This window comes from Spermophilus citellus, assembly GCF_964194105.1.
Source record: "Spermophilus citellus genome assembly, chromosome: X".
In the NCBI taxonomy this organism is placed as follows: domain Eukaryota; kingdom Metazoa; phylum Chordata; class Mammalia; order Rodentia; family Sciuridae; genus Spermophilus; species Spermophilus citellus.
The window spans coordinates 44,712,588-44,723,577 of record NC_138190.1 but is presented as its reverse complement, the minus strand read 5'-3'; positions in this window follow the sequence as shown (position 1 = coordinate 44,723,577).

Genomic DNA, 10,990 nt, shown 5'->3' with positions numbered 1-10,990 from the left:
CAAACGCTATATGGAAGCACGTGAGCCTCCGGCTTGGATGGTTTATAACCATGGGAAGAAAACCAGCCCTTCCTCTGGCCTAGTAATCTCACTATTTGACCTGGTAAACCCACTCCTGAGAGTTGATCCTAAGGAAAAAACGATCAATGGAAAAAAGAAGATTATATATATTAATTCACATACAGAAATACCTAAAATCAACAACAGGGTGAAGACTATATAAACTTAAAGTATTAGGAAAACTATGCAGAAATATGGAATTATATATTAGAGGTGAGAACACAGATGTGCTGGAAAGTCAAATCAGTAATCTGAGTTCACTTGATCCATAAGTAGTAAAGCTGAAGTTCAAGTTCAAGCAATGCAGCATCAGGATTTGCAGCTGCTCTAGTCTGCTAGGGCTGTCATTATAAAATACCATAGATTAGGGAGAGCATGCTTAAATCGCAGAAACTTATTTACTCATAGTTCTGGAGGCTCAAAATCCAAGATGAGGGTTTGGGCAGGGTTTAGTTTCTGGTGAGACTCTTTTCAAAAATGTTTTCATTGGTGCATTATAACTATACATAATAGTGGAATTCATTAGGACATATTCATACACGCACATTACATAATTTGGTCAATTTTATTCTCTAACACATCCCCTTTTCCTTCTTTCCCCATCACCCGATCCTCTTCCTCTCAGGAAGACTCTTTCTTGTTGGATTGCAGATGGCTGCCTTCTTGCTGTGTCTTCACATAGTGGGGTGAGTAAGAGATCTGGTGTCTCATTCTCTTAAAATGACACAAGTTATCAGATTAGGGCTCCACTCTGATCATCTCATTTAACACTGATCATCTCCTTAGAGGCATCAATACAGAACATGGGGTTTAGGGATTTAATGGGGGGGGCACAATTCATTGTTTTGCCCCTAAGATTCATGTCTCTATAGCATGAACAATGTATTCATTCCATCTCAGCCACAGGAAAACTCTTAACTCATTCAAGTATCCACTCTAAATTCTGAGGTCCAAAGTCTCATCTAAATATCACTTAAGTCAGAGATGGGTTAGACTTGCTTGCGATATGATTGATCCTGAGGAAAAATTGCCTCCTACTGGAAACCTGTCAAGCCAGACAAGATCTGTACTTCCAAAATATAATGGCAGGATAGCAATATGAGAGATATTAGCATTTCAAAGGTAAGAAATAGTAGAGAAGGAAAGGGATAAAGGATCCCAAGTGAATCCCAAACCTAGCAAGGTAAATTTCATTATTTCTTAAAGCTCAAGAATAATCCTCTGGGTGGGAGGTATAGCTCAGTGGTAAAGCACTTCCTTAGCAAACATGAAGCCCTTGGTTAGAAAGAAAGAGGGCTGAGGGAAGAGGTAAGGAAGAAAGGGAGGAAGAGAGAGAAAGAGAAAATCCTCCTCTTTGGATTGATACCACTGGGGTGGTGGGTGCTTCTACCCCCATGGTTCTGGTCAGAGGCTGTCTGAACTGTTAAAACTGAGGCGATGACCCCACCCTTTGAAACCAAGGAGGCACACCTATGATCTCTGTATTGCCTTTGGGGTCATTCTTCCCTATTCTTGAAGAACAGTGCACATTGATAGCCAAATAGCTCTATGGTCTGGTTCTGTGGTGTGTAAAAGGTCTGGCCTTCAGGAACAGGTTCCGTTCTCTTCAGTCTCAGCTGACAGTGTTTCTGCTGGTCTAATACCATCTCTGGTCCTGATGTCTGCTAAAATCATTGATTAAACCCATGAATTGCACTCATGATCTCTATATCAAATGGTCATTCAGGCACACACTTAGTGTTTTTCTTCAGAAAAAGCTTTCTCATTTCTTGTGATATGGATAGGTAGAAAATTTTCCAAGTCTCCAAGTTATGGTAACAATTTATTCTTCAATTCATCTCTGTCCTCTCACCTTTTACAATAAAGAATAAGGAGGACCCAAGGTATACCTTCAATATCTTGCGTAGAAATCTTCTCTTCTAGATATCTAATTTCATTATTCACAAGTTCTACCTTTCATTAGAACACAATTCAACTGCAGTGGTGCACACCTGTAATCCTAGCTAAAATCGCCAATGTGAGGCCAGCCTCAGCAACTTATTCAGACCCTGTCTCAAATAAAAAGAAAAAAGACTGGGATGTAGCTCAGTGATAGAATGAATCTCGGTTCTGGGTTCAATCCCCAGTGCTTCAAACATAACCAAACAACCTCCCACCATCACAGAATAAACAAACAAAACCAACTAAGCCTGGTTCTTTGTCACTTTATAGGGATTAATTTTCTTCCACTTTCCAATAGCTTATTTCCATCTGGGACCTCACCAGAATCACCTATAATGTCCAGTTTACTAGGATGCACTTCTACTACCCAGTTCCAAAGCTGCTTCCCCATTTTTAGGTATTAGTAACAGCAGCACCCTAGTTCTTGGTATGAAAATCTTTAGGATTCTCTAGAAAAATAGAACCACTAGGAGATATATCTGTATCTATGGCTATATCTATACCTGTATCTCTATCATCAGTTTGGTTTATATGATTATAGAGGCTAATAAGTCTGATGCTCTGACATCTACAAACTGGAGACCCAGAGAATCAGTGCAGTTCTGATTCTTTGGTCTGAATCCAAAGACCTGAGAACCGAGAGAGTCAATTGTGTAAGTTCCAGTCCAAGAAATGGCATACTTGAGATCCATGAAGAGCAGATGTTTTAGGTTGAATCAAAAGGCAGGAAGGACAGATGTCCCAGCTCAGGAAGGCAGGCAGGAGGAGTGCCCTGTAGCTCACAAAAGGTCAGCCTTTTGGTTGTATTCAAGGTCTTCAAATGATTGGATGAGGCCCACCAACATTAGTGAGGGAAATATGCTTTCCTAAGTCTATTTATCCAAATGTTGACTCACCACAAATTCCCTCACAGACATACCCAGTATGTTTGACCAAATGTATGAGCACTCTGTGGCCCAGTCAAGTGGACACAAATTAACTTCAGATGGGTTTAGCCATGGGGTATTTTCTCATGCCTGCCTTCCTTGACCTTGATTAAATGACCTTTTGTACGACTTTGTTAATGATTTTAGTGTTTAATTTGTCAGGCTTCTAAAAATGATTATTGAATTTGCATTGGGAATGCCTTCCTTCAATTCAATCTCCACACTACTGCCACAGAAGACTTTTTCAAGTACAAATAAAATCTGTGCTTTCATGATTAAAATATTTTGATGTTTTCCTACATTCTTGGAAACTTCTCAGTAGGGACACTAGACCTTCTATGATCATGTTCCTGTCAACCTCTTTAGCTTCCTGACCCACTTCTGCTATACTCTAGTCATCTCTAAAAACTTGCATTTCTCCAAATGGGGTGCATGCCATCTCCGTCTCTTATGATTTTTCTCATGTTTATCTCTCTGCTCGGAATATTCTCTTGATCCTTCTGTACCAGATGATGTCCTGCATTTATTGGAATCATCTTCTCTGTGAAGTTCTCCATAACTTTCACTCTGGATTAAGGGGTTGTCACTCTGTGTACCACAGTTTGTTGAATTTGTATATATCATCACACTTTTCTCCATATTTTTTTATTATTTTCTTTTTAGTCATATACCTTCCCTTCAGACTGAATGCTTCTTGAGAGAAAATTCATAAAAACCCAGGGAAAGCACCCAACAATTTACTCAATATATGGTTGTTGAATAAATGAGTTGCTTTTGCAGCAATAAATTATATAAAGTAGTTATTGTCAGGCGTGGTGGTGCACGCCTATAAACCCAGCAGCTCAGGAGGCTGAGGCAAGAGGTTCACAAGTTCAAAGCCAACCTCAGCAACAGTGAGGCGCTAAGCAACTCAGTGAGACCCTGTCTCTAAATAAAATACAAAATAGGGCTGGTGATGGGGCTCAGTGGTCGAGTACCCCTGAGTTCAATCCCTGGTTACCCCTCCCCTGCCCCCTAGAAGAGAAGGTATTGTCATTATTTTGGGAAAAAATAATGAGAACCACACTTAAAGTGATGACATTTGGAGAGGTAGAATCAACAGAAGAGTAAGGAGAGAGAGGAGTCAAGGGTGACTGGGTTCTTGACTGAGAACATGGGCGGGGCAATAATGTAAGGGAGTAAGGGAGTGCAGGGTAGGGAACTTACTTGGGGAGATAGACATGTGTGCTTAGTACAGAAGTATAAGTGGCACTAGTAAGTCGAGGTAGGAATGTCCAGCTTGCATTTGGGAACACTAACCAGAGCTTGAGTCTGAGCTAAGGAGATCAAAATTAGAGAAGATGGTTACTGTTGGGAGGATGAGAATGGAAAGAAAGTCTGCAGAGAGACAATTATTGGAGAAAGAATCATAAGAAAAACTTGCACTGAGTGGGCCATATACCACCCAGTATTGGTCTCAAGTGTTTGCCTTAAGTCCAAGTTCTAGGTATTTTCCTTTTTAACATCAAACTGGACACTGGCTTTGAGAGGAACACAGGGCCTACAGACCTACAGAGCAAAACAGCTGCTGAGTCCTTAAAGAAGCCTTTTTGTGTGTGTGGTATGCAGTGCTGGGAATGGGACCTAGAGCCTTCCACATACTAAACAAGTGCTCTATTACTGACCTATATCCCCCGTTCCTTCTTTTACTTCTTAATTTTTAAATTATCTTTAAGTTTTAAAAATATTCTTTTTTTAAATTTTTTTTTTTTAGTATTTATTTTTTAGTTACTGGCGGACACAACATCTTTGTATGTGGTGCTGAGGATCGAACCCGGGCCGCACGCACGCCAGACGAGGGCGCTACCGCTTGAGCCACATCCCCAGCCCCTAAAAATATTCTTTAATTTTAAATTATTTTTATACTTTTAAAAATATTTGTTTCTAGTTTTCATTGACACAAAATAATTGTACATATGTATGGGTTGCAGGGTGATAATTAGATATATATGTAAAGATCAAGTCAGGGTAATTAGCATTTCTATCTCCTTAAACATTAATCATGTCTTTGTGTTAGGAAGTTTTGAACTCCTCTCTTCTAGTTTTTTGGTGTTTAGTTGTCAATGGACTTTAAAAATTTTATTCATATGCAGTACTGATAATTAAACCCAGTGCCTCACACATGCTAGGCAAGCACTCTACCACTGAGCCACAATCTCAGCCCTCTTCTAGTATTTTTGTAATATATTTGCAACCTCTTTCTCCTCTGTCCCAAGTATCCACAATATCTTCCCTGTACTGAGTTGAGTTCTTCTGGACCAGGTTCTATTAATATTCAGCCTTGCCCATTGCCTGGGAAGCTGACACATACTAGAACATGGAGTGGAAATTATGCATCCAAACTCTAGGACTTTGGGGGAAAGTCTAGCTTCCCTATATCTAAGGCAAGAAGTCAGTTATCCAGTCATTTCCTTTAGTATAAAAATTGAAAATGACATAAATGACTACTAGGACCAGAAAGTAAGAGTCAGAAATATGGTTAATTGTTTACTAATGATTTGATTATCCAGAGATGACCCAAAACTCCAATGGCTACACAAGCTAATGCTGTTCACGAGAAGGTCAAAAGGCTCTTCAGAGAGTATCATGCTTAGCTCTTGTTTGCTTACTTGGATAAATGTAGGCAAGCTCTTTTGATTTCCATGTGAGTGGTTATGGTTTCTAAGCAATGATGAGAATTAAAATTTCACACTCTCATGCTAAAGTTTATAAGGTTCTATTTCCAGATCACTATTTCCAGAGATCCTCCAGCCAAAGGATCCCAGGAATGCCATTGGGAGCTTTTTTAAAAATTATTATTTTTTATTTATATATGACAGCAGAATGCATTACAATTCTGATTACACATATAGAGCACAGTTTTTCATATCTCTGGTTGTATACAAAGTATATTCACACCAATTTGTGTCTTCATACATGTACTTTGGATAATAATGTCCAGCACATTCCACCATCATTTCTAACCCCCATTGGAAGCTTTTGTAGGAACTGTTTGGATTAAAATTTCTCTATTCTCACATGGAAAACTAAATTCTAGAGACCCTGGATGGAAATCCAAGCCTAGAGAATATTGTAAAAGATGAGCAAAGACTCCCCAAAAGTGTGAGAAAAGCCCTGGACTTGAAATTAGGAGACCAGAGTGCACTTGGACAGACAATCCATTATAGTTGTTTGACTCAGTTTAAATCAATTAACTAATTTTAACTCCAGTTCCCATTTCTGCAAAACAGCATTACCAATAACTACTAGTTGTAATTAATCAAGTAACATGTGCGAAGGATCCAGTATTTGGCAGCTGATAGGAATGAGTTGTTGTATCTGAATGTGCTCCTTAAAACTGCTGCCCAACTCTTATTTAAGAGTCCTGGAGAGCCTTTCAAGGTCTCTTAATCCATCTTTAAAATTTTTAGGAAAGGGACTTGAGGATGTAGCTCAGGGGTAGAACTTTTGCCTTGCATGTACCAGGCCCTGGGTTCAACCCCCAGCAAAAACAAACAAACAAATAAATAATTCAGGGCAATATTTTCAATTTTTTGAATGGTACCATGGTATATTATCCTTTCTCCACCTATCAAAAGCCTACTCATAATTGAGAACCCAATTCAAGTGGCAACTTTATTGCAAATCTTCTGCAAATGTTCTTTAGATCTAATCTGGGGACTTAGGGAAGGCTTCCTGAAGGAAGTGATGCTTGAGCTGAGATATAAAAGCCAAGTGGAAATACCCTGTGGGAAAGAAGGGGAGAGTGTATTTGGGATAGAAGAGACAGTATACAATAAATTTCATGACATTACATTATACAGAGATATCTACATTACCTTGCAATAGATAGTTTTGTAATTCAGGCTACTTGGAAGGCTGAGGCAGGAGAATTGCAAGTTCAAGGCCAGCCTGTGCAACTTAGGCCCTGTCTCAAAAAAAGGGGGTTTGGGATATAGCTTAGTGGTAGATTATCTATGGGTTCAACCCTAGTACAAAAACCAAAACCAAAACAAACAAACCAAAGGGGGAAAACACCCCCCAAAAGCAAACAGGAAATGTAGTTTATTAGGACAACCAGAAGGCCAGTGTGATTAGGGCAGAGAAGGACAAAAACTTGACAAATAGGGGAGTAGCAAATGGTGTACTGTCGTGTAGTTGGTACCGTACACAAAGATCCTCATGAAGGGGGCCAGCCTGCATCTGCCTGCTAAACCACATACACATGGAGCTGTGTCCACCCAGAAGTGGCACTTTTTCTAATTTGTCCACCTTGCTTGAATTTTCAGAAAGAGACCAAAGACTAACAGCATCCTTTATAAGGCCACGCATGTTCCATCTCCCACTTACCGTACTGTCCTCATCTGGAACCTTCTCCCATTCTCTTCTTTGTGCTCTAGCCACACAGGCCTTCTGCATCTTCAGGACCTTTGTCCATTTTTACTTGTTATATTGGGTTTCACTATCATGAACCCAACACAATGTTTGGCATACCACTGAGGCTTGAGGAGTGTGCTGTAGTGTCCAATCAATGAGGTAAGGCTGATTTGACTTCCTTTAAGTCTTCGCCTGAACCAACTGCAATTGGGTAAGCCTACCCTGCTCTTCAGCTAGGGAGGCTGGCACAATGCCCATTTTCAAGTTCTGGGAGCAGTGAACCTTGATACCTATGCATGGCAGAGAGGGGACACTTTCTCTCTCTGGGGCCTCTGGAATCTATAGGGATTGACAAGGTCACAGGACTTTTTCATATAGGCAATATTGATAGTGTTCTAAAACAGAGTTGAAAGCAGAGAGGAATGTGATTATTTCAGATCTTCCTCTACCTCAAAATCCAGGAGAGCTTTCTCTGAGGCCATATCACAGCTCCAACAAGAGTTAGCCCATGGAAGGGGAATAATAGAAATCCACTGGCTTAGACAAAGGGAAATGAGGGAGGGGAATAGGAAAGACTGTAGAATTCATCAGTCATACCTTTCCTAACTTTGAATTTGTATACATGACCAGGGTAAGTCCACATCATGTACAACCAAAAAAGGGGGATTCTAAAGAGAAGAAGTTATACTCTATGTATGTGTATTCATATGCATACATGCATACTGACATATATTCTATGCATTCATATTCATACATACATAGAATATACATACACACACACATATACACTCTACTGTCATTAATAACTAAAAAAGAACAACAACAGAAAATCCCATCAGCCTGAATTTCTGTAAAAAATGATAAGTTCCTATTGAAACCACTGTTTCACAGATATTTATTGAACACCTACAATAAATGAATAAGACAGGAATGATATCAGATTCTGTAAAGCCTATGCTTCAGCACCACATTTAGAAATCTTCCTGGTACCATCTTATGGGGGGAACTGTGTCTTTTTAAGGGGCTAAATTCTCATTGTCAGCTTCTATAGCAACCTCCACGGTCCAAGGAGAGGGACTCTGAGGTCAGCTTTCCATGGGTCCAAATTTCAGTGTAGTCCACCATTCATGAGCTGTGTAACCTTGGGCCAGATACCTTTTCTGATTTTCAATTTTCTCACCTGTAAATAAAAATAACAACACTTACAGATTTGATATGAAGATTGAGATATAACATATAACATGACGTAGCCCAATCAGTGCCAAGACAGTAAATATTTTCATAAAATATACCCTACTATCTTAGTCACCTTTTTTGCTGCTGTGAACAAAAGACCTGGCAAGAACAATGTTAGGAGGAAATGTGTTTTTGTGGGCTCACAGTTTCAGAGTTCTCACTCCGTTCCTCAGGACCCAAGGTAAGGCAGGGCATCATGGTGGAAGAGTGGGACGTTGCACCAGAAGAGAGAGGGAGGGGAAGAGAAGGGAAAGAGCCCCCTCACCAAGGACAAAATATAAACCCCAATGACCCATCTCTTCCAGCCACACCCAATTTGTCTATAGTTACCACACCTATCAGAGGATTGATGCACTGATTAGGTTAAGACTCTCATAACCCAATCACTTCACCTCTCAACTTTCTTGCTCTGGTTCACACATGAGCTTTTGGGGGACATCTCACATCTAAACCGTAACACCTACTCTTTTGTTTTATGGGAAATGGATTTTGAAAAATAAAACATGAGGGCTGGGGCTCAGGCTCAGAGATAGTGCACTTTCCTGGCATGTGTGAGGCACTGGGTTCGATTCTCAGCACCACATATAAATAAATAAAATAAAGGTCTATCAACAACTAAAAATAACATTAAAAAAAAGAAAGAAAAATAAAACATGACTAAGAAATAGGCCCATTTTTTTTTCAGGAACTGAGGATAGTAATCAAAGGAAATGTCATGGTTATGGAAAATGTTTCTTATCTATCATGGCCCTATTCAGGTTTGCTATCTTCTTGAGATAGCAACTGTTTTATCTTGGTGTTCCCCAGTTGACCCCAGTTCCTAGCATAATGCCTGGGAGTGCTGCAGACACAGGAAAATTGTCTTATTAAATTCCATACATCAGGGTTGGGAAGAGTACCTAGAACTCAGCATTCTTATTATATGCATGAACTCATTTCATCCTCACAACAGCCCTCTTACTTGGTTCTATTATTATCCTTGATATTAGATGAAGAGGCTGAGGTACAGAGAATCGCCAAGCTAGTTAAATGGTAGAGTGAGTATCTGAACCCAGGCTGTCTGGATCAGGGCCTGCATTCTGAACACCTGTTGAATGAATACAGTTGCAAGAAAACATAAATTATAATCATATAAAAGAAGGATTCCATTATGTACTTGTACTTAATATGATAGCCTCCATCTCCAAAATTAAATACAATTCTATTCTTTGTAAATTCAATACAAAATCCCAGTTTGACCAGCACGTTTGATTTGAAAAGGGGAAAGGACAAATTAACTCACACTGTGCATTATGGGTTCTTGCTGCTCTGAGCATCTTGTGGTGACTGACCCATTTTGTTGTGCCAGGAACCCCTTTTGTTGTGCCAATAACCACCTCCTAAATTGTGATATATATACTTTTAGGTTTTTCACATACTGTTTTTTTCTAAACCATGGAGGGCTGGTAAATACCCCTTAGTAGATCCCATCCTACCCACCTACAACTCACACCTGCACTTCCACCCTCAACCCCAACAACAAGGTCATAAGGACACTTGGTGCCTTCTTCTGGGGGGTGGGCATAGTAGCATACTTTGGGAGGACCAGGGAGCCATTTCCAGGAAATAATCATGTCAAATCCTATCAATTCTGGTGATAAGAATGGGGTTGGGTTGGGGGTCTTTTCTGAAAATAAGAAAGTGGACCTATTTATCCAAGAGAGTTTCCTGAAGGCTTGATGTGTGAAGAGATGGAATAAAGTTTCTGGTGAACTTTAGAAGGGGGCTGAGCAGATATTTCCTTCACGCAGTTACATTTTACATAAAATTTAGAATTGCAGGTTATTAATGACAAGAATTTGCCCTTTGTTATGGTTCATTCCTGAAAATGTCCTCTAAAAGCTCATGTGTTGAAGGCTTGGTCATCAGTGCAGCAATGTGCAGAGGTGGAGCTCTTGGAAGTGCTTGGATCATGAGAGCTCTGATCCTATCAGTGGATTACTCTATTGGTAGCTGAATGGTCTACTGTGAGGGGGTAGAATCTGCATGCAGGTGGGCATAGTTGGAAAAGGAAGTCACTGGGGACATGCCCCTGGGGACTATAGCTTGTCTCTTTCCCCTTCCTCCCTCTGTCTTTCCTGAACAGCCTTCCTCTGCCATTCCCTTCTGCCTAGATGTTTTATCTCACCTTAGGCCCACAGCAATGGAATTGACTGAAATTTCTGAAACTATGAGTCAAAATAAATCTCTTCTTTAAGTTGTTTTTGACAGGTGTTTTGGTTACAGTGATGAAAAGCTAACACCACTCATTGAAGATTATCTAGATGCGAGACACATTATATACATTACCTCATATGGATATCATCATAATCCTGGAAGGTAAGGAGTATACCCAATTTACAGTTAAGAAAATGGAGATATAAAAAGGTTAAGCAACAGTCTCAAAATTGTAG